The sequence below is a fragment of the Crinia signifera genome, chromosome 11 (assembly GCF_055691185.1).
Source record: "Crinia signifera chromosome 11, ASM5569118v1, whole genome shotgun sequence".
NCBI lineage: Eukaryota > Metazoa > Chordata > Amphibia > Anura > Myobatrachidae > Crinia > Crinia signifera.
This window is the reverse complement of record NC_139227.1, coordinates 33,986,106-34,010,989: the sequence shown is the minus strand read 5'-3', so window position 1 is coordinate 34,010,989 and position 24,884 is coordinate 33,986,106. Positions and strand designations below refer to the sequence as shown.

At 45.9% G+C, this 24,884-nt stretch overlaps 1 long non-coding RNA gene across 1 annotated transcript in view; it reads right to left on the bottom strand.

The window, feature by feature from the left end:
- LOC146045650 (uncharacterized) overlaps positions 1–24,884 on the bottom strand; it is a 39,272-nt gene that overhangs the window by 13,720 nt on the left and 668 nt on the right. Inside the window, exon 2 of the long non-coding RNA XR_014465539.1 lies at positions 22,274–22,443. This is a non-coding gene — a long non-coding RNA (uncharacterized LOC146045650). The remainder of the gene's footprint in view (positions 1–22,273; positions 22,444–24,884) is intronic.

Below are 24,884 nucleotides of genomic sequence, written 5' to 3'. Positions count from 1 at the left end.
TGTTCAATTACTCTTTAAAATAAATAAAACAATGTATGTATCAAATAAGTTTCAAAATGAGTGTATTTAATGAGATGCACTCCTGAATGGGAGTGGCTAGCCTACATTAACACTGCCCCCACCAGAGGCGGAACAACCATTGGTGCAGCAGGTGCATTGCACTTCTGTGTGGCACATTGTGAACTTGGGTTGGAGTGGAGGAGAGGGCCCAAATTATTTATTTTGCACCTGTTTCGACACTGGCCCCAGCCTTTCTATGTTGGGCACACCCTGCGTTTGCCACCCGCCTTATCAGGCTATACCGTCACCGAAGTGCCGTTTATATACATGGTAAATACAAGGATACACCCAATATGTAGCACCTGTGTGTGGTTTGCTTTAGACCTGGAGTGTATCCAGATAGTATCCTAAGTAATTTAAACATAGTTCGCAATGTTCTGAGTTGCATACACCCCACCACGCCTGCTCGGTTCCCCGTCATCCGCAGAAAGGCAGCGATTTTTCTCAAGGCGCCCAAGTGTGAAAACATTCCTAGTTCAGTCGGAGGCAGTGGAGTGAAAGACTTTTGCATGTTAACATAACACTTTTCAGTGAACGAAAAAACAAATACAAGCTCTCCTCCCAACCCACTGAATCTGGCTGGGAACCTACAGGCAGTGCCAAAAGCCTCTTATCCCCCCCCCCCCCAACCCACCCGCCTCTTCTGCTTCTTCTTGAAAGTTATCTTTTGCTAGCGCAAATTCCAAAAAAATTAATTTACAGCTGCCAATGGTGGGTCACCCCAGCTCGGAGAGAGGGAAATGAATGCTCTACTTTTAGAGTTAACAGGAGTCGATTACCCAGAGTTCAGTCTGATGTCATTGCACGCACAGAACGCCTACACATTTGGAAACCTGATCTTACACCTTGCCATTTATGAGGATGAAACCCTTGGCAGGTGATTATTTTGTTCTCTCACATCACAGCAGACAGTCAGGAGAGTCAGACTCCTTGTTAAGGGCCAGCTGCTCACCGAAAAAAACACTAAAAAATAAAAAAACAACAACCCTGAAGAGACCGTCAAAAATTCCATGCTGGCTCAGGCGGTGTAATGTCTGCGCTGGCACACTGTTGGGGCTGTCTGTTTAGGCGGAGGTAAGTCTGTGCGAGGGAAACGCTCCCAAAAATAATAGCAATTTTGCTTCAAATAAAATATTTCAGGCCAGAAGCTCTCCCAGTGCGAACAGCGGTGAGCAGTTATTGTATGTGCAAGTCAGTCAGTGTCTGTGAGGCCCACTGAGACGTGTAACTCATCGGCCTGCACATCACGATAAAAGCTCTAGCCACTGGGTCCCATCATCGTGGAGAACATCTCAAACCTTATTTCCCTACATACCCCCTTGTGACCCCACCGATTGGTCATTGAGCGTAGCTTCTCCTCTACCCTGGTAACTGAAACTCACACTCGTATCCAAGATATTGCCCATGCTACCCCCCTTCTCTGGAATGAGCACCTCTCTCTATCAGGCTCTTCCTAACCCTGCATTGCTTCAAACAGGAACGGAAAACCCACCAGTTCATGAAAGTGTACCCTTCCACCACATAACCTAGTCTCCATGTCATCCGCCCCCCACCTGTCTGCCCTTTCTTTTTGGATTGTTAGCCCCTGATAGCAGGGCCCTCTTCACTCCTGTTCTTACAGCCCTCTTCCCTCGCACTTCAACTACAGCCCCTGCCTACTTATTGGCCATCTAACCCGGCTGCCCTTTCGCACGTAGCTGTTCATCTCACCCTATGGTTGCACTCTAGAATGTAGGGCACTGATTACTTAGTTGCTTACCTTGACCAATCCCCCCCCAGCTGTATTGTGCATTGAGATTTTTCATGCTAATTGTCGCTTATGCTCTGTTTTAGTTTTGGTTACTATAACATGGGGTGAAATTAAATAGGATGAGAGATTCCGAAAGTGAGAGATTTGGTAAGAAATCCCCAGGTTTTTTTTCAAGCGGCAATCATTTACACTGCAAAATCAAACTGGTTTTGCAGTGTAAATGATTGCCGCTTTAAAAAAAACTGGAGATTTTTTACCAAATCTCACACTTTCGGAATCTCTCATCCTATTTAATTTCCCCCGTGATTTCTATATCCTTCTAGTGTGTGCGGCGCTGTCAATGACCTTTTAAATACAATTTAATAACAGTCGGTTCCTATTCATTTTTAACGGATTGATTTAAAAACCCAAAAATATATGAGTAGCTGCGCTAATTGTATTTTAAACAATTCAAGGCACCACGGATAAACAAGCTTACACAAATATTTTTAATAATAATCAATAATATATTGTCACATTTATTATACAGTATCAAATACATTTTTATAAAAACATTCTAGGCGGCCACTTAAAAAACAAATAACAATAATAAAATAAAATAAATATAGTATAACCACAAATAATTATTTAAAATTTAAAGAATTAGGAATTCCCCTTTAAAATTTAAAGTGCACCTGGTCCAGTATTCAGAAACTTATATTTTATATAAAGTTCACTTTTAGCCGTCAGCAATTTGATTATCACAGTCTTGTGTTTGAATGCCAATCTCCACCATGAAAATTGTGCCGTTTCACTGTTTGGTAAATTATACAGTGCAAGGTTGTTTATAGACGCGCGGTCACCGAGTCTCTCACCTGCGCCTTCGTGCGCGGTTTATCCGGGATGGTAAATGCTAGAGTGTCCCTCCGGTGTAGAGGCAGGTGGGGAGCAGACCTATAGATGTTTTTGGCTGGTCCTTGCTCTCACCCTCCTTGCCTGAGCCGCTGTTGAATTTGTGTGGCTGGCGTCTCTCTCACTGACGCTGCCACTTGTCAGCTTTCTCACTGGAGTTCTCTAGGTGCTGCCGGATACAGTCTGGCGGTAGGAGTCAGGATGGTTGGCTGCAGGTGCAATCAGCTCTTCACCTGCTGTAACGGTGGGTGCTGGAAGTTTCTCTACTGGCAATCCAAGGTGTCACAGGCTGGGTGTACTTCACTAATGCGTTTCGCCCCACCAAAGGGCTATTAACTGTTTGTCATACCCAGCGGCCATTCTGAGTGCGTTGTACTGATATAGATCATTACTCTTATGCTTCTGCTGGGACGCCAGCAGACATTCAGTCAGGAATCATGCCAAGTCTGCTTTTAACATGCAACGTTTTTAATTATCGCCTCATATATGAGAGTACTATATATTGTATGTTTGTTTGTTGATTATATTCCAATTTCTGTTTCCTACCCACCAATACTATTATAACATTATTTGTCTATATAAACTTTTTAATTTAAATACAGCGTGTCCTCCATCATTGTGCTCAGCGTGATTTTACCACTCCTTACATATCCATTTATTTTCCTTATTGACAGCGCAGTGTGTATCCACCAAACAAAACATTTGTCAGAAGAAAATTCTTTCTTCTGTTTGGAGTTTAGCAGACTCCTTATACCTGCAGCAGCCATTTAAGATTTATATTACACACAAAAACCATCTCTATTTACATTTGTTATATATACCCATTAGCGCCGGGGCCCTTGAGAGAGTGGGTTATCCCCTCCCTCTCAAGAAAAAAACCTCCATTTTTTTTGCGATCGGAGATAAAGCATTGTGCAATGCTCATTGCGGGGGAGGGGAGGTCAGGTCTTGAGACCATACCAGACCACATCGGTTGTGGATTCCAACACATTTCCAGTGACTGCTTCAGGAATTGTCTAACTCCAGATTTGCAGACATAATGGAAATAATTCTGAGTTGCACACATGAACGGAAGCTGGAGCATACATTGGAGGTCATCCGTCTGTAAGTTTATCCAAATTCTGATATAGTCCTTCCCTTGTGTACATTCCTGTGGCCCAATGTGCAAGGACTGAGACACCCACTTTTAGGGCCAGTGCCACCAATGAAAATTGTCCCAGCCCTATGGACAGTTATGCATAGAGTATGGGTACAGAGTGTGCAGTGTGGGCCCAGGGCCCCTGTGCCCAGCACACCCTGCACCCATTATATACTATGAACAGATATTGAGAATTATATACAGCATACAGGACACAGGAAGTGGTACTGTACTATTGTCCATTCATAGAAACTAAGAACAGTTACGGAGTATCATAACCATCCTACAGAATAAGCCACAGACCAATATTTAGGATCTCAGATTATCCATGGACAGTCTTCCAGTATGTTCTGTCAGTTGGTGCTAGACTGGGACTTGTGGTTCACTAGAGAGCCGCCGGATAGTAAATGGGATGCAAAGACATTTTTCATGTTTTAATTACAGAGAAGCTATTACTTTGAAATATCCCAGAGGGTGATAATTACTATTACTCTTATGGTTAGCATTACTGCCTCACAGCACTGAGGTCATGAGTTCGATTCCCACCATGACCCTAACTGTGTGGAGTTTATATATTCTCCCCGTACTTGCGTGGGTTTCCTCTGAATACTCCGGTTTCCTGGTACGTTAATTGGCTCCCAACAAAATAAACCTAGAATGTATGTGTGTGCGTGTACATGTGGTAGGGAATATAGATTGTAAGCTCCACTGGGGCAGGGACTGATGTGAATGTTCAAATACTCTCTGTACAGCGCTGCGGAATATGTATGCGCTATATAAGAAACTGTTAATAAATAATAATAATAATAATAATAATAATACTCAACACTTTAGTGACAATTGACAAATTACACATTAGACCTATAGAAATACTGAACAGAAGCCTACTGGAGATGGGTAAATCAAATTATACAGACCCACTGTGGAATTCAGATCACTATGGGCCTTATTTTGGTTCATTCTTTCTGACAAAATCCTTCTTAGATGGGCAAAACCATGTGCACTGCAGGTGGGGCAGGTGTTACTTGTGCAGAGAGAATTAGATTTGGGTGGGGTTTTACTTCAAAGTGAGATCTATATTGCAGTGTAAAAATAAAGCAGTCAGTATTTTCCCTGCACAGACACAAAATTACTCACCCAAATCTAATTCTCTCTGCACATGTTACATCTGCCCCCCCTGCAGTGCACATGGTTTTGTCCATCTAAGAAGGATTTTGTCAGAAAGAATGAACCAAAATAAGGCCCTATTTGCTGAGGAGCTTGCGTTTCACTTATATATACAACGTTGGCGCATTTCACAAATGAAGGGAGAACAATGTCGCTCTGCCGCGTTTTCCCCACCGCCGATATCAAAATGATATATACACTGAATGATATCATTAACAAAATTGTTTAGTGAGGTCACCTGCCCCCTCCCCTCCCCAGTCATTGACGATATGTTCAGAGGACATTGTTACCAGCCTGCGGTAGCACGCATCTTCAACAATATTGCGCATACACACTGGATGATATGAATTTCAATTACGATATCATTATTATCCATATGGTTATCATGTAGCGTGTATGGGGCTTTATTTTTCAAGTGTGTGGAGGAATATAGAGTAAAAGTGGGGGCGAAACACGTCATACATAGGAGGTCTCTGCTTCCTGATCTGAACATTTGGGGACCACATGCATAGAATAGTTTTTACAAAAGTGAAGGCACCCCACATACACACTTCCTATTGGTGTATCGCTAAGCCCCCAAACCAAGAAAAGTGGAAATAATATAGAACCAGATGTGCTTAATGTGTGTAATTCAATTATAATGTGCAAAATAAACATAATGCTGTACAAATGAGGACTTCAAAACTTATCTTTCCCCAAGTAACCTCTGTTGCCCAAAAGGCCCAAAAGGGGGTTATTCTGGTCCACCAAACCCCACCCAAATGCCGGGCCGCCCATTCCCCCCTCACGCACAGGCTGTGAATGGATGTTTAACATAAACACCTATTCGCATGCTGCGGGGGAACACCCACATCATGCGACCATCCAATGATGTGGAACGTGCACACATATGTAAGGTTGCTCTGAGCATCTTTAAATATGCGGGCACCCTCGGGAGGAAATGGGTGGGCAGCTAACATCCGGTGATGTTGCCTCCTCCCCCACGGCCTCATTACCATGAGAATGCCCAGTGTTCTCATGGGAATGCCCATGAAACGCTGGGCGTTCCCATATGGTAATGGGGCTGTCTGCCACCCCAGGTCCCTCTCCATCCCCTGCCCATAGTCCTGTGTGCTTGCACCCAGTGATCCCACTATTCGCAATGGGTGCACATGTGCATAAATGCGCATGCGCACAGGCCGGGCTGTGAACGTATTCTGGTTGGGCTGAGGAATCTGCCTAAATCGGGTCAATGTGATGTCCCCACAGGCCCGATGCACGGTCTTGTGTGCATCGGACCTGAGTTGGAGGTCAGACCGGCATGCAGGTCCGACCTCGGACCTCCCCCTTGGCAGCGGGCCGGGCCGGGGTCAGGGCTCGCATGTGACCCATTACAAGTTAAAGGACAACTTGTGATGGATCGGCTGGGCGCACACTGCTGCGAGGAATTGCAGTGCTGTATGCCCAGCTTTACCTATGCTGACCCATAGGGATTTATTTACGAATATACTGTATAAGTTCTATTGAAGATGGGATGTTACCCGTAGCATCAGAATCTACGACTTATTTATTCAGCAGCTTCTAGAAGATAGATAGAATGTGAATGTTGCATTGAAACATCTCATCTTCAATAGAACTTCCATCTTAGTAAATAAACCCCATATACAGTAGTCTATCTACAAATACAGGCCAGTAATGTGACATCTCGGTGTTCCATAACTCTCAGTGTCCATGATAGGGTGCCTGTTGCCCGGCTGAGCAGATGCACATAGTAAGACTATAGCAGGACCACAACTGTGCGCCACGTCAGGCCTATGATTTACAGCCCGGACACCCCGAACTGCAACAGCTGCATGGTATCTGAGGATGCCAGCCTCCATCCAGGTTATCTTCATTATAAGTAGCTAATACCCTGTGACACTGTGCGGAATCCTGCTGAGAGCTGAGGCAGCCAGCTGCTCCGGCCCAGGTCCCTCCTGCCGGGTAATGGATAAGGCCCTTAGATAAATACCTATGGATTTACCCATGTTTTACGGACATCTGTTTTCTGGCTTCTATTCCACTTAGTGCTTCCTTGGAAAGATACAGGATCACAGGAACAATGAGATGGAGCGTTGGGCTGTCTATTTACCATAGACAACGATGCCATGCCATCAGTACATTTATATTATTATTATAATCCTTTATTCAGGGGGCACCACAAAGGTTTTGCAGAACATTACCAAGTATGTTTATATCGTTTTATGTATGAAGTATGACAGCACAGTAATAATGGCAACTGTGACTCAGCCCTGGTGGCCACGGCCAGCTACGTTTGTACCAGGCAACAGTACAATGTGGCCCGGTACAAATGCAGTTCTTCCTCCCGAAGTATCTACTTCCCACAGTTATATATATAGTTCTCATGCAAGTCTGTAACTCAAACGGTGGTTCTACCGCTGCCCTAGTTGATGCATCACCAGCTTAATAAGATACTAATGGGGCGATTCAGGATCGCTCATATCGATCTGAATTCGGCCCCAGCTCTGAAGGTCAGATTTGCACATGCGCATGTGCAAACCCCAGTACTGAACGGCTTATGCGAGTTGCGGGGAGGGAGGGCCGGGGGCGGAGACAGGGCCGGAGCAGGGAAGCACCAACCATTTTAAGGGTGTTCTAATGAAAACGCTGGGAACGCAGGCGGGATGATGCCTGCCGGGGGCAGGCGGCTGACGTCACATGACGTCAGCGTCTGCCCCCTCTTCGGTGGACGCCGACGGAAATAAAAGTAATTCTAGACTTACTATTATTTCCGATGGAGAGAGAAATCATTCAATGTTTGCCGTCCATCGAATGATTTCTCTCCCTTTCGGCCGCATGCGAGGGAATGTGTTCTCGTACATACCCTTGCATCGTACCGGGGGGATTTGGTGGCGAGGGGGTTCAGCAAACAGCTGCTGCTTAGCGAGCGGTACTGAATTAGACCCTAAATCATGCCCCGGATGGGATTGGCTTCCATTTGTGTGTCAAAAACACTGTTTACTGTAGCTTTACCCGCTATGGGGCTCATTCTGTAGCGCACGCTGCTGTGACCAGTCTAACGTTATTTGTGACTACGCTAATACCAGTATCAGCCAACCCGCTGCGAGGGTGTCAGAGATTGAGCAGACATTCTAGTATGGACAAATATGGTCATTTTGAAGATAAGTTAGAAAACGCATTTGTAACCTGCTGGTTCCCGAGTATTGTCTGGAAACCATAAGGTGGAGCTATTGTAGGCTGTTAGATGGCTCCTGCACAGTGGGGTGTCCAAGGGTCCTCTTCTGTCTCATTCCCTATGGCTGCTACCCACAACACAGTAGATACCTCAACTGCCTGACCAGTCACGACAAGGCACTCCTAATTTAGAAGGGTAATGGTGGCCATACATCTGAAAGATCGATCTTAAGATCGATTGCGCTCATGATTGTGTCCAATTTTCCTTTGACCGGCAGTCCTTGGACACACAATCTACTCACAATCAAATACAATCAATCATACAATCCATCACACAATCCTTCTGCTGCTTGATTGAAGCTTCATTTAAATAGGGGGCTGACCTACTAAGATCAAAAGGATGCGAGTACCAAAAATCAATTTTTGTATTTATTTTTTTAATTAACAGGTTGCCAGCAACTACCAATCTGCTCACATCTGCTGTGTTATGCCGTTATTAAATAGCCCGAATGCAGCAATCCTCTGAAAAACGTTTTCAGAGTAGTGCCAGAATTGTGCAAAAGGATGTCCACCGCTCTCTTCAGCCTCCCACCTGTCTGCCGCTTGGATACTTCTGCGACTCCCAGCATCTTCATTGCCACGGGCCGCCAGAAGCTGCACCTCTCTTCTCTGCTAGTCTGGGAGGGAGTGTCGCATGACTCTGGTTGTATGAGCCATCTAAAGACAAATTGCATGTGCATAAAAGCACATGCAATCTGCTCCCAATCCCAATTGATCTGACGTGAAGCACGTCAGATCAGAGGACCAATCCTCTAATCTCCCAGGGCCGGGAGATTGTGTGATTGTATGATTGTGTGCACACGATGTGCACACAATCCATCTTACAATCAATTGAGATTGTATGATTGGGTGCAATATCTTTCTGATGTATGGCCACCTTTATGGTTTCATAAGGTCAACAGTGTCAACAGTCAAAAGATTGACCACTATTGGTTGACATTTAGGTCAAAAAGTTGGCATGGTTAAAAAGGTCAGAATGAAATGGGTCGATTTGGGAAAAGGTCAACATGAGTTTTTCACGTGTTTTTTTGTTGTCTAGGTCAACACAGGTCTACATGGACACTGTATAAGTGTACCGTGTCCCCTTACATAGCTCGCTGCGCTTGCCATGCTTTGGGCACTGTACTATTATATTCCTCTATGCCCACTGGGATGGTAAAGTAGTTTTTTAGTTTTTTTTTTTTATATCATGAAAAAAAAATCACAACAACCTTTTCCCATAGGGACCTTTCTTTGACAATATTCACCTTTAGACCACGTTGACCTTATCCTTGTCCACCTGTTTACTGTGTCAACCTACAGACTGTCGACCAATAGTGGTCAACCTTTTGACTGTCGACCTAGACTCCTGCATACCATTTGTAAGGCAGTCAGAGTTCTGAAATTAGGACTGCCCCACCTTGATTTGGACCGTTGAGAGCTATATAGGGAATTGTTGGCGCAATATTTAAGGACAAGGTACTCTAGTATAAGTGAATACCTCAGCAAAGGCCGGATACAAAGATGGACGCAGTAGCTACAGAAGCTGTGCTAAACTATGCTTATGTCGCATGAGGCGTCTTATGTACACAGATACCTCCTGCCGGCTTCCCTTATCCCCTGCTGCATCCAAGGATGAAGCATCAGATCATTTCCCTGACCCTCAGGTTACTCAGGATGACCGGCGAATTCACATTGCTGAAGCCTGTAACGCCAAGTACGCAGAGATGTGGATCTATATCCCCCGTTTTCTGAAACGCTGACCATTGCCACCCTTTCCACTCCCTCAAACGACTACGGAATATGTTAATCATGCTGTGGATTAAGGGGCACTGCGGCTGTTGTCATGGATACAAATCTGCTCCTACACATGCACCGGATGACCACCATCAAAGATGTGGGCAAGCCAGCGAGTTTTGATACATCTCTGTATACTGCTCTGCCCTGATCACCATTTGTTGTCATGGTTTCATTGCGTATAGAAGCCTGTCCTCAGAAGCTGGGCGCTGTCACATTGACTTGGTAATGAGGCACAGAACCTCTGCCCCTCCTGTGACTCTCCTAGGTAGGGTACACACAGCAGGGTTTCATAAAAATGCAGGCTCAGAACTTCTTAATCACTATGCACTTAAATATTCCTGCCCTCTTGGCTGTAACTCTATCCAGCAACGTTCCCGGGCAAATCACAGTAACGCATGCCGCAGAGACGGGCCAAAATCAACCACTTCTCCGTCCAATTGGGACAAGTTACAGACACAGCCTGTAGTCAGTGACCGGTGGCCGTGTCCTCAGCCTGATCCCTTGGCCCAATGTCCATGACTGCGGAGAACCTCTCCCAGAGTATAAGATAGAGTTGTTGGAGGCTGGGGATCTTCACCCATTAGCTGCCGGAGGAGAGTGGGACAGGCTGTGTGAAGGGGTGAGCTGGGTTATGTTGTTGGCGTGGAGATGAATCCCTGACCATTGTTATTCTATTGTTGTAGCAGTTTGGACACAGCCCCACACCCACCTAGTGTTTCCTTTTTGATAACATGAGAAGTGGGGGCCGCTGTTCTGTTGCTCTGCATAAACAGGTGATATGTTTGTGCTACGTGTAAATACAGCAATTTGGAGGGGAACCTGCCAGCAAAGTGTTAGCTTAGTGGCAGATAGGACGGATTATCAGCGCACATCATATTTCTGCCAGCGTTTGATGTACCTGTTCTGATCTGACTGCTCTCACTACCGAGCCAACATCAATAATGCGGCCAGAGATTGGCAGATAATAACGTTACTGGGGGATGGAGTTACAATACTATGAATAATAACTCTTCCAAACCGCTTTACCCCTCCCTCCAAGCATACATAGACAGACGGGTGTGGATTGTTAGATAGACAGTGTCTAGATAGACAATCAATCGACGTGCAATAGGCCAATAGAGTCAAAAGGTCAGCAGGGTCAAATTGTTGACATGGGAAAAGGTCGACATGGGGAAGTTACACAGGGTCAAAATGTCGGCAGGGACAAAAGGTCGACATGAAAAAAGGTAGACACATGAAAAGGTGTCTGCCTATTGTTTCCCTTTTGTCCATCTACTGTTTCCCTACTGTCCGCCTACTGATTCCCTACTATCCACCTACTGTTACCTACTGTCTACCTACTGTTACCTACTGTCCGCCTACTGTTTCCCTGCTGTCCGCCTACTGATTCCCTACTATCCACCTACTGTTACCTACTGTCTACCTACTTTCCGCCTACTGTTTCCCTGCTGTCCGCCTACTGATTCCCTACTATCCACCTACTTTCCGCCTACTGTTTCCCTACTGTCCGCCTACTGTTACCTACTGTCTACCTACTGTTACCTACTGTCCGCCTACTGTTACCTACTGTCTACCTACTGTCCGCCTACTGTTACCTACTGTCTACCTACTGTTACCTACTTTCCGCCTACTGTTTCCCTACTGTCCGCCTACTGATTCCCTACTATCCACCTACTTTCCGCCTACTGCTTCCCTACTGTCCACCTACTGTTACCTACTGTTGCCTACTGTCCGCCTACTGTTTCCCTGCTGTCCACCTACTTTCCGCCTACGGTTACCTACTGTCCACCTATTTTCCACCTACTGTCACCTACTGTCCACCTTTTTTTCACCTACTGTTACCTACTGTCCACCAACTGTTACCTACTGTCCGCCTACTGTTTCCCTACTGTCCACCTACTGTTTCCACCCTGTCCATCTACTGTTTCCCTACTGTCCATCTACTGTTACCTACTGTTTAACTACTGTTTCCCTACTGTCCACCTACGGTTTCCCTATTGTCCACCTACGGTTTCCCTATTGTCCTCCTATTGTTTCCATCCTGTCCCCCTACTGTCCATCTACTGTTTCCATCCTGTCCACCTATTGTCCACCTGCTGTTTCCATCCTATCTGCCTACCGTTTCTCTACTGTTCACCTACTGTTTCCAACCTGTCCACCTACTGTTTGGCTATGCTGTACGGCCAATCAGAAGATATATTGTGTGCGCCGTTTGATGAAGGATGAATAAGATATGTTTCCAGTGTTCATTAAATTGTTTAGTGTATACGGGCAATCTGAGATGGTCTTGGGTGAAGGGTATTTGTCCTGACCACCGGCACGACTGCCCTTCATCCTGATGTGTACCTAGCCTTAATTCATAATCAGAATAAAGCCCTAAAGCTAACTGTAGGGAACCTAGGGTCAGAAGTGGGTGCCTGGGACAAAACACCTGTACCCACACAGGATAAAAGGCTTCTGAAAGCCTATTATAGCATTAACTAGTTAAAATGATGGCTTTGTCCTTATCTGCTCCTACCTCCAATCTCTGTCTTCACAGTTCCTTCTCTCCATGGCCCTTATTCTGGTTCACTCGCAAAGGCAAATTCCTTCTCAAATGGACAAAACCATGTGCACTGCAGGTGGGGCAGACATAACATGTGCAGAGAGAATTAGATTTGGGTGGAGTTTTACATCAAAGTGAGATCTATATTGCAGTGTAAAAATAAAGCAGTCAGTGTTTTCCCTGCACAGAAACAAAGTAACTCACCCAAATCTAAATATCTCTGCACATGTTACATCTGCCCCCCTGCAGTGCACATGGTTTTGTCCATTTGAGAAGGAATTTGCCTTTGCAAGTGAACCAGAATAAGGGCCCATTTCCAACAAGTTTGAAACATATAATTTGGTTTCACATTCTGTTAAGGAGTAATGTGGTCTATCGAGTGGCCTCTAGTGTTCACTGGCGGTGCTTCACCTCAAAAAAGGCGAGGAGGATTTAGCCTTTTATATACAGTATAGTTACATTTTATCTCTATAACTATTTTATATGACACCATTCCTCCAAAAAAACAATATTATAATAAATGGCACTCCCAGCAAGTTACCCTATAAATCTGCAATCTATTCATGGTTACGGTCAAGGTTAGCAGCCGCCCAGCACCCCAACCTCAGTTCATCTGGGGCTAGCTACGTAACAAGCCCTACACTCACAAAGTCACTGCTGCTGATAGAGGTGAAATGGCCAGTTCCAATCAGATACCCAATCTCATTCCTCCCACAATTTCCTTACCAGCTCCAGGGTGGGCACGTAATCTATCGCCGACCACATTAACTCCCACTCTGCTCCCTCCAAAATCAGTCAAAATCTCAGCGTTCTCCCAGAACAGGGTTGCTGGAAAAAAGCATAATTTCCCAAGCATTTCAATGACAGTGAGTTTCTGCAATAGCCTGCAATTACCTTAATGTGTCCTCCAACCACACTTGAGCCTGGCTGATTTAGAAATATGTCTGTGGGACCTCACAGTTCCAAGAAGCGATATAGTTTCACAGAAACAGGTCTGCGTACGGATCTTATTGCTAATGTGAGTGGATTGAGCCCTGGGCCCAGGCCAAGGAACCAGCCCTGTTCCCAGCGAAGCACGGAGAGAGAACTCAGACTGAAATGTTTCGCTAGCAACGCTTATGGGGATAGAGGCGACTTTCCATGTAACAAAACCCCAAACGGTTTGACCGAGAAATATTTACTCACAAAAGCGAACAACAGGTCCCTGTTTTTGCTCTCACTCAGTACAGGTTTGTGTAATGTGCCCCCAGCTCGTCAGGAGCCATTTCCTTGAATACTTGACAAATTTAAACCCACGTCTGTTTTATGAATGTGCAGCAATGTGTGGTTTGGGGGGTAACTGTATAGCGGAGGTAGGTAATCGGTGCCTCTTCAGCTGTGGTGGAGCCAACGGGCCCTGCCAGCTCCTATAATCCCCCTGACCGTCACACTGATCGCAGAGTACTGCTAAACTATGTGATCATTTACTAGATGTGTTTTCAGTTAGAGCTCAGTCTTTCATAGGTGATTTCACGGAATGCGGCCATTAGGTCGTCAGTCGACAGTGTTTAGGTCGACAGTCAAAAGGTTGACCACTATTGGTTGACAGTTGACAGACTCTCTGGCTGTACTTAGGTGAGGAGGTGATGGGACTCTCTGGCAGTACTTAGGTCAGGAGGTAATGGGACTCTGGCAGTACTTAGGTCAGGAGGTGATGGGACTCTCTGGCAGTACTTAGGTCAGGAGGTGATGGGACTATCTGGCAGTACTTAGGTCAGGAAGTGATGGGACTATCTGGCAGTACTTAGGTCAGGAAGTGATGGGACTCTCTGGCAGTACTTAGGTCAGGAGGTGATGGGACTCTCTGGCAGTACTTAGGCCAGGAGGTGATGGGACTATCTGGCAGTACTTAGGTCAGGAAGTGATGGGACTATCTGGCAGTACTTAGGTCAGGAAGTGATGGGACTCTGGCAGTACTTAGGTCAGGAGGTAATGGGACTCTGGCAGTACTTAGGTCAGGAGGTGATGGGACTCTCTGGCAGTACTTAGGTCAGGAGGTAATGGGACTCTGGCAGTACTTAGGTCAGGAGGTAATGGGACTCTGGCAGTACTTAGGTCAGGAGGTGATGGGACTCTCTGGCAGTACTTAGGTCAGGAAGTGATGGGACTCTCTGGCAGTACTTAGGTCAGGAGGTGATGGGATTCTCTTGCAGTACTTAGGCCAGGAGGTGATGGGACTCTGGCAGTACTTAGGTGAGGAGGTGATGGGACTCTCTGGCAGTACTTAGGACAGAAGGTGATGGGACTCTCTGGCAGTACTTAGGCCAGGAGGTGATGGGACTCTCTGGCAGTACTTAGGCCAGGAGGTGATGAGACTCTCTGGCAGTACTTAGGCCAGGAGGTGATAGGACTCTATGGCAGTACTTAGGTCAAGAGGTGATGGGACTCTCTAGCAGTACTTAGGTCAGGAGGTGATGGGAGTCCCTGGCAGTACATAGGGCAGGAGGTGATGGGACTCTCTAGCAGCACTTAGGTCAGGTGGTGATGGGACTTTCTGGCAGTACTTAGGTCAGGAGGTGATGGGACTCTCTGGCAGTACTTAGGCCAGGAGGTGATGGGACTCTCTGGCAGTGCTTAGGTCAGGAGATGATGGGACTCTCTAGCAGTACTTAGGTCAGGAGGTGATGGGACTCTCTGGCAGTACTTAGGCCAGGAGGTGATAGGACTCTATGGCAGTACTTAGGTCAAGAGGTGATGGGACTCTCTAGCAGTACTTAGGTCAGGAGGTGATGGGAGTCCCTGGCAGTACATAGGGCAGGAGGTGATGGGACTCTCTAGCAGCACTTAGGTCAGGTGGTGATGGGACTTTCTGGCAGTACTTAGGTCAGGAGGTGATGGGACTCTCTGGCAGTACTTAGGCCAGTAGGTGATGGGACTCTCTGGCAGTGCTTAGGTCAGGAGATGATGGGACTCTCTAGCAGTACTTAGGTCAGGAGGTGATGGGACTCTCTGGCAGTACTTAGGCCAGGAGGTGATGGGTCTCTTTGGTAGTACTTAGGCCAGGAGGTGATGGGACTCTCTGGCAGTACTTATGATGGCACTGGTTGGCTAGCAGTGGCATGGATAAGGTGATGACTGGTTGGCTAGTACTGCCATGGATAAGGTGATGACACTGGTTGGCTAGCAGTAGATATATGAGGTGCTTCATCTTGTATGACACATGTACAAGTAAAGATGTGTCTGGATGTGGCAGAACATGCAGAGGGAGTAGTATAGAATGGGCTGTACTGACAAGGTGAGCTACTAAACATATGGACAGTCCTGATGGTTTAATGAGATCAATTCCCACCATGGCCCTCACTGTGTGGAGTTTGTATATTCTCCCCATGTTTGTGTGGGTTTCCTTAGAGTTCTACGGTTTCCCCCCTCATTCCAAAAAATATCACGGTAGGTTAATTGGCTCCCAGCAAAAAAGAAAGCTGCTACTTAACTGATACATAAGGATTTTCATTGAGGAAGTACCCTACCCTCCTGGATCCACGCCACCCTCCTATGTCCATGCCACCATCTATTACCTTTGGTAAAGTTGTAAAGTTGTGGTGAGCCACCGAGCCCGAAGAGTGGACAATGGTGCTACGTAAGTTCCGTAGCGTAAGCGGTGCCGCAAAGATGGGGAAGTACACTGTTTTGTCCTAGTGTGTGTATGTGTACATAGTGTGTGGTAATGAATATAAATTGTAAGCTCCACTGAGGCAGAGACTGAGTTGAAAGATCGGTACTTGTTTCCTAGCACGGCCACAACGATCATAATCGCGGTCATCGGGGGTAAAATCGGAGCCATCGCGGGCATCGCATGCGCAAAAAAATCGGGTGCGATGGGCCAGACGCGATGCCCGCGATTTCCCCATAGAGAACAATGTTAAATGCCTCAATTTACCCGCGATGACCACGATTTCCCATAGGAAACAATGTTAAATGGCTCAATTTACCCAAATTATCATAGGAACAATGGTAAATGGGCCAAAAACACCCCTGAACATTGAAATGTCCCCCCAAAAGTAGTTTACGCCACCACGTGATCAACGTGAACCCGAAGCGTGGCGAGCGCAGCGAGCCCGCGAGGGGCGGCGGTACGCGTCCTCCGACCTTTTCATACCCCTACTATCCACTAGGGCGTGGAGTGAGAATAGAGTAGTTTGGCGAGCGCAGCGAGCCACCGAGCCCGAAGCGTGGCGAGCGCAGCGAGCCCTGCGAGGGGACGCGGATACCTGTGAAGCCCGCGAAGGGACGCGTTTACCTGTGAAGGTATCCGCGTCCGCTCGCCACGCTTCGGGCTCGGTGGCTCGCTGCGCTCGCCACACTATTCTATTATCACTCCACGCCCTAGTGGATAGTAGGGGTATGAAAAGGTCGGAGGACGCGTACCGCCGCCCCTCGCGGACTCGCTGCGCTCGCCACGCTTCGGGTTCACGTTCATCGCGGGGTGGCGTGAACTACTTTTGGGGGGACATTTCACTGGTCAGGGGTGTTTTTTGGGCTTTCTGGCCCATTTACCATGCTTCCCTATGATGATTTGGGTAAATTTACCCATTTAACATTGTTTCCTATGGGAAATCGGGGGCATCGCGGCTAAATTGAGGCATTTAACATTGTTCCCTATGGGGAAATCGCGGCCATCGCGGGTGGACCATTTAAGCATTTTTAGGCGCACACGACGCGACCGACCCGATTTTTCACTGTTTTCAATGCATTTCAATGGAAAAATCGGGGGCATCGCGTCGGTCGCGTCGCAGGCCACTAAAATTACCCCCGATGGCCAAGATTTGTGGCCGTGCTAGGAAACAAGTACCGAAAGATCAAATATTCTCTAAAAAAGCGATGCAGAATATGAGTGCGCTATAGAAAAAACAATCATACATACATAAAGGTGTACGTTGTAATGTCAGACTGAAATGCAGGGATGAGCTGTATCTGACAATTCTGGCTATAGAACTTCTTATACCGCCATAAGTATGGTACAATAAAAATAGCCTTCATGTAGCAATGAAACAGCCTCTGTCCATGTGAACAGCACATCCCAGTAGCTGGAGGAATCTCTCAGATCTGTAAGACCCTGGCAGAACTAAGCCAACACATTAAGGGACTGGATGCAGCTGAACGGGAAGATGTGTTTTCTGAAGGTATTAGCTGAATGTTTGGAGCGAGGGCTAAAGGTCAGCAGCGAGCTGTATTTACGCAGATTAGTGATCCAGAGGAAAATGCATTTTATAGTGTAACGCAGCTGACTCCCCGGCCACATGAAAAGTTGGGACGTGTTTCTGAAGCACAGCTGATAGAGGCGCTCGTGGCAACACACACTGGGCCCTTTCTCCGGAGACTGTTACAGTAAACGCCCTGTAGCACGACGGGCGCCCAAAATTAACCTGCTTGCTTTAAATGCTCAAATTTCAGCAGTAGGAAGTTTATTATAGGATAGTTTCATGATGTGTTTGTTCCATGGGCCTGATTCAAGATCGCTTGTTATTGAGCAAATTCGGTCTGGGGACCGATGGTGCGGGTCTGCGCATGCGTATCAGTGAAAATACGCATGTACAGACCTGCTGTGCAAACGCCTTAGTTATTAGGAGGTCCCTGTTACGGGATTGGCTGATTACTTTTAATGATGCTTATGGCGTTAATTCCCTCATAAACACTATAGGCTATCATATGTAATAAAAGGCTATAGGGGCCCGTTCATCATGATATATTTGCAGCAAAATCCCCAAAAGTTTATCCGCAAATATTAAGTATCCCCCGAATGTATGTAGGAGGGATCACAGCAGGAATCTCCGATCCCTGCTGCGATCCCTCCTGTACCACCGCCTCCCCCATAGGTTTCTCTGGGGGATTGTGAAGCTGCACGATGTGTCAAGATCGGGTAGTCCGGCTTCGCAATCCCTGGGCTATTGCCATTCTGAGATTGTGTAGTCAGCGGGGTCGGCGGGGTGTTCAACACTCAACCTCCGGCTGAGAGTAGCACTGGGATGGGCTCCTTTTGGAGCCCTGTCCCAACGAGCAGGGGATGATACATCCCACCGTGGTAATATTGATAAATGAACCCCTGAAGCTAGCTGCTCCTCTGTGGGAGGAATTCTACTTTGTTTGCGCCGGCGGCCACTAGATGGCGCCCAATGGGGTAATTCAAGTGCTGCTCCTTTTGGACGCGCACAGGTAACTAGTAAACAACATGGCCGCCATAGCCTCAGATATTGAGATATAAAGTGGCTATACAAACTGCTAACAGAGAGGCCACGGCCGTCCAGATACATATGAGAAACATCCATAGGATGACAGCAATATACACTTGGAGTGCAAAATACCGCCCACACTGATGCCCGTGAGACACAAGCCGGAACCGGAAGTGCGACATTCACAGAGATACCGGCAGTACATGCGAATGCCGGGATAAGCCGGAACCGGAAGTGCGCCATCGGCATAACCGCATAACGCCATACACACCAACCATTCTCAGGTACTATAAATATCTGAATCATGACAGCTTGCTCTTCTTACCATATCTCTTTGAGAAAGCCGCTGATAGCCCAAAAGCAGGCGGCAAAATGCATCAGGGTATTTAAACACCTTTTGGATTCAGTATCCAACAAATTTCTACTCTGGATAAAGTTGCCTTTTCTTGGGTTAATAAGCACCAGCAACTGGGAGACTTATGATACATCGCCCCGTGTCAATCTGTAAGGTACTGTTCACATATTGGGGCGCATTTATCAATCTATCGCGATCCCGGCGTGATTACAACGCCGGGCATCGCATTGCGGTATCAGATGATACCGCAGGAATTTATCATACTGGGGGGACATTCCCTGCGAAGCCTTAACCCGGAACCTGGGAGGTCAGCGCATGCGCGGTTATGTGCTGACCCCCGCCGACCCCTCTGACTGCACTGCCCTGCTCGGGCAGTGCAAAGTGTAGCCATAGGCTACAATGGGCTATCGCCATATCATAATGGCGATAGCCCAGGGGTGCGAAGCCAGGCTGCCCGATGTTGATACATCGGGCAGCTTCGCATCCCCCATAGAAACCTATGGGGGATGCGGCCGGCGGCGCTGCAGGGTGGGATCGCAGCAGGGATCGGAGATTCAGGGAAACATAATATTTGCAGTAAACCCCCGAAAACGGGTGTTTTCAGGGATTTAGCCGCAAATCTTACTTGATAAATGGGTCCCATTGTCTGGCCAGACATAGTAACAAATTAACGGGTTCAACTACATGCTCTTTTATCGGAACTAACAATCTCATGAATGCTTCTTCATTGGAACAAATAATCTCATTAATATCTATATGAATTCGCTGTCTGCAGTATAATATCTGCCACTAAAGGACTTTGCTACAATTGCTACTAATACAGTCACATCTAGCTAATCCTATGCTTGCTTATATTAATGAATAACATTGATACTGCTAATACATCAAAGCGTTACTAATTATGCATGTTGTTGGGGAACCAGTAGGTTTTTATTGATAATCTGCATTTAATTTTATCCAATTTTTTTCACAGTAGAATTACCAAGGCCTTATTGTGACAATATGTTTACATTGTAAATTCTTTTTATCATGATTCTAAAGTTTAAATAAATGTTTTTATTGTCTAGTATAAATACATTTTATAAATACTTTTTAAACATTAGTGCTTCAAGACACTGGAGTGCAATAATAAAACCTATTCAGAGGAAAACAACCAAGAGGTCAATAATCAATATATATAGGCTGCGACCTCAGTGATGTCCCTGGTTCCTAGTGAGTGGATAGGCTGCAATCTTCGAGTGCCCCAGAAAACACAGGTGGTTCCCGGCTGTTGGGAGAGAGGGGTGCTGAGATCAGCAGCGGCATCCTTCTTCCCACAGCCTTCGCAGCACTGAGTAAGTCTAGATTTAATCGGCGCTTGTGAACAGGGGAAAAATCATTCGATGGTGGGCTGAGAATGCATGCTCAGCCGTGCAAAGGTGGCAGGTGGGGGAGCTCGGTGGAGCGGCTTTACCTGCTCGTTGGTCTCTGAACACTTACAGCCCAGCGAGTAGGTTTGAATTGGGCCCAGCTTATGTGATGTCACTGGCTCCAATGCCATAACAAGGGTTGTGCGAGTCGAAGCATCCTAAGGATGATCCGCCCAGTGCTCTTCATCCTGATGCAGTCAGCCCGCCCCTTAGCATGATGTCACCTATTCAGGGGCGGGACAGGGTGGAAAATCGCACTGCTCTGGCGCTGACTGGTTCTTAGTGAATGGACAGCTGTATTATCAGGAATATCTAATGTTTGTAACCTCATCTGTATGTAAGCTATAGTTACAATTTATGGCTTTTTTATGTCCAATATCCCATTTCAGCCTCTCTGGTGTGTGTCTGGCCTCTTGGAACCAGTTACTCAGTAAAACGTTAGATTATTTTTGCACTGTGGCTGTTTTTGTCCCTCTTGTAACCAGTCTGTAGGTGGGGCAGGGGAGCACGCTGCATTTCCTACATACTACTCTCCCACCGTACCATATCCAAGACTCCCTGGTTTAACTCAAACATTACAGACAGAACTTGTTGATTACAAAGTAGATTGGCAACAAAAATCTTTTTTTCACTCTTTTTTTTCAGTTTCCAGGGGAAAACGAGCATGGAAACAATTCTCCAGACAACATAATTTGTCAAAGTCACATTATGCATCTATTGCATATGGCAGCCTAATCGGCAACGCTTATTAACCCACTTTGTGCTGGACTGAGGCACAGAACATGATACAGACTGCTGCAAATGTCAGAGTAACAATTGGCGAGCAGGTGCATTTACAACCTGTCTTTAGCATTACATATTTCTTTGTGCATTAAACTGTCTGATTTAGTTTACTTTCTATTTCTGAAGTGCGTTTAGGAATATATAAATGTCACAGATCTCTATCTGATGTCGAAGCGTTACAGTTCCAGTTAAATGTAATTATATTAAAGTGAAGCAGAAATCTCATGTAGCTCTTTTTTGTTGAATATGAACACATGTTAATCGTCATTTATATAGCTGTAGTTCTACATATCATTATCTCCTTTTCAAATTCTCTCTGGATGGTAAACAAGTATGATTGCGAGGCATATGCTTTCAGACTGTAGGTCTCACACTGGCATCATCTGCTGATACAATGTGATCTAGTCACCTGTACTAAGGACTCAATAATTGCGGCCAAAAATTAAGTATCACCCGAATGTATGTAGGAGGGACCGCAGCAGACATATCTGTTCCCTGCTGCGATCCCCCCTGCATCACCGTCAGCCGCACCCCCCATCGGTTTCTATGGGGGATGCAAAGCTGCTGGATGTATCAACATCGCATCACATCCCTGTGCTACTGCCATTCTGAGATAGCGGTAGCCCATTGTAGCTATGGACTACGGATCGCACTGCCACCGGGGCAGTGCAGTCAGCAGGGTCAGCTCTAACCGCACATGCGCAGACCCCCAAGGGTCCCGGATCAGCACATCGCAGGGATGGGTTCCTTTCGGAGCCCTGTCCCTACATGTCAGGGATGATACATCCAGCAGATAGGATCACATTTTACAGTGTGATCTTGGGCAGTAACAATCCGTAATAAATGGGCCCCTTATTGCTTAACCCTTAACCTACCCCCCCCCCCCCTCAACCCTAACACCCTATAGTGCCTAAATCTAAACACCCCCTAGCGCTTACAGTCCCCGGCATACTTACGATTGGGATTTCGGCTGTCGGAATTCTGTGTCGGCATTTCTAGTGATGTAAGGATTCCAGCTCTGGTGTTGTGCCCACCAGTGGGATTCTGGCATCAAGATTTCAACCACCCGGCCTGCTGAACGCACGCCAGATCAGACATTGGCACTGTCAGGGGATTGCCAATGTTCCTAGGATGGAGAGATCTGATTTAATAGAGGGCTATTGATTGAATACAGGATATCTGATACAAAATCTTAGCTCCTGGACCTCATTGGTTCCTCTGCTGCACTGAGATTTAGCAGTAATAAGGCAACGGGTGGGAACTGCAGGTAGGGGGGGTACGCTGATAAATGTGCTATCTCTTGTGTGTTGCTTATGGTACATAACCAACATTACTATTTTGGGAGGGTTAGTTGGAAGTGTTTGCTAATTTTGTGATTTCACAATGTAGAGGCCTGTATGACAAACCCTACCAAGGCCAGAAATGCAGTTACATAGTTACATAGTAGGTAAGGCTGAAAAAAGACTTGCGTCCATCTAGTTCAACCTGGTATAGATATCCATTGCTGATTTGGTAGGTTCTGATATTTTACAGACAGATTATATTTCTTATTTGTACCCATGGATGTTTTTATCCAGTAAATGTTTGTCCAACTTTGCCTTGAACGCATTTAATGAGCCAGCCGTTACCACCTCTCTGGGAAGAGAGTTCCAGAGTTTGCCTGTTCAGACCGTAAAGAAATTCTTTCTACTAGCTGAATGAAATCTTTTTTCTTCTAATCTATACTCATGCCCTCGTGTCCTAGATTCCTTTCTAGTAGAAAAGATGGTGTGTGACAGTTCCTTATATTGGCCCTTGATATACTTGTACATGTTGAGCATGTCCCCCCTTAAACGTCTCTTTTCCAATGTAAATAGTCCCAAATTGCTTAATCTCTCCCCGTAGCTTAAATTCTCCATTCCCCTAATAAGCTTGGTTGCTCGCCTTTGGATTTTTTCTAATTCTATGATGTCATTTTTATAGTGTGGGGCCCAGAACTGTACTCCGTACTCTAGGTGAGGTCTCACCAATGCTTTATATAGTGGCATAATTACCCTTGAGTCCCTAGTTTCCATTCCCCTCTTAATACATGCCAGAATTTTGTTGGCCTTTTTTGTAGCTACATTACAATGGGCACTACATCCCAGTTTGCTGTCTATTTGGACTCCTAGATCCTTTTTAAGTATGGAATTACCCAGTTCCTTTCCGCTAAGGTTGTAACTTGCACACTGGTTGTGTCTCCCAAGGTGCATAACCTTACATTTATCTACATTGAACCTCATCTTCCATTTTTTTGCCCACTCATCTAGAATTGCAAGATCATTTTGAAGCATAGTGACATCTTCTGATGATTTGATGACTTTGCTAAGTTTTGTATCGTCCGCAAAGATGGATACATTGCTGAGCCTGGGGGGTCCTGTGCCCTGGACCTGTCTCAGAGTAGTGTTAGGGACTTGTCCTATTGAGGTAACCTGGACGCAGTGGACAAGCCCATAATAATGGCCATCATTATGCTAATAACCTCCAATGCAATATAGCAAAGATATTAAAAGGTCTAGCATTTATATTTAGTGTGCACCTGCAAACTCCTCCTCCTGCTTGCTGCACTACAGGTCTCAGCAGGTAGCACCTCATATGTCCAGGGTGTGCAGTTTAGGGCCCCTCCCCCTATGTACATTGCTGAGTAACCCTATCCCAATATCGTTAATAAAAATGTTAAACAGAATGGGGCCCAAAACCGAACCCTGGGGCACTCCACTTAGTACCGGTATCGTATCTGATACGACAACCACTCTTTGGGCTTTATTCTAGTTCACTCTTTCTGACAAAATCCTTCTTAGATGGACAAAACCATGTGCACTGCAGGGGGGTAGATGTAAAATGTGCAGAGATAATTAGATTTGGGTGGGTTACTTTGTTTCTGTGCAGGGTAAATACTGGCTGCTTTATTTTTACACTGCAATATAGATCTCATTTTGAAGTACAACCCCACCCAAATCGAATTATCTCTGCACAAGTAACATCTGCCCCACCTGCAGTGCACATGGTTTTGTCCATCTAAGAAGGAATTTGTCAGAAAAAGTGAACCAAAATTACCCCCTTTGTTCTCTATTACATAGCCAATTCCCTACCCATCTGCAGATATTTTCACCCAATCCTAGGTTCTCCATTTTATTAATCAATCTCTGTTGACAGTTACTACGTCGACACCTTGAAATGGTTGACATACCCAAGGTTGACATTGACAACCGGTCGACACAAGCTTGTGGTCGACATAGACATGGTCGACCTGAATAAGGTAGACATGAGTTTTTCACATTTTTTTTTTAAAAAAAAGGTGTTTTTCATACTTTACTATCCAAGTGGGCATAAATTGGTCATTTGATAAAGTGCCGAGTGCAGGGCGAGCACTGCGGTACACATATATGGTGTCCATGTCTACATAGATAACAAAAAATGTGAAAAACTCATGTCGACCTCATTGATGTCGACCATAAGCTTGTGTCCATCTTTGGTCAATGTCGACCTCGGGTATGTCAACCATTTCAAGGTGTCAACCTAATCACTGTCAACCTTTAGTGGTGGACC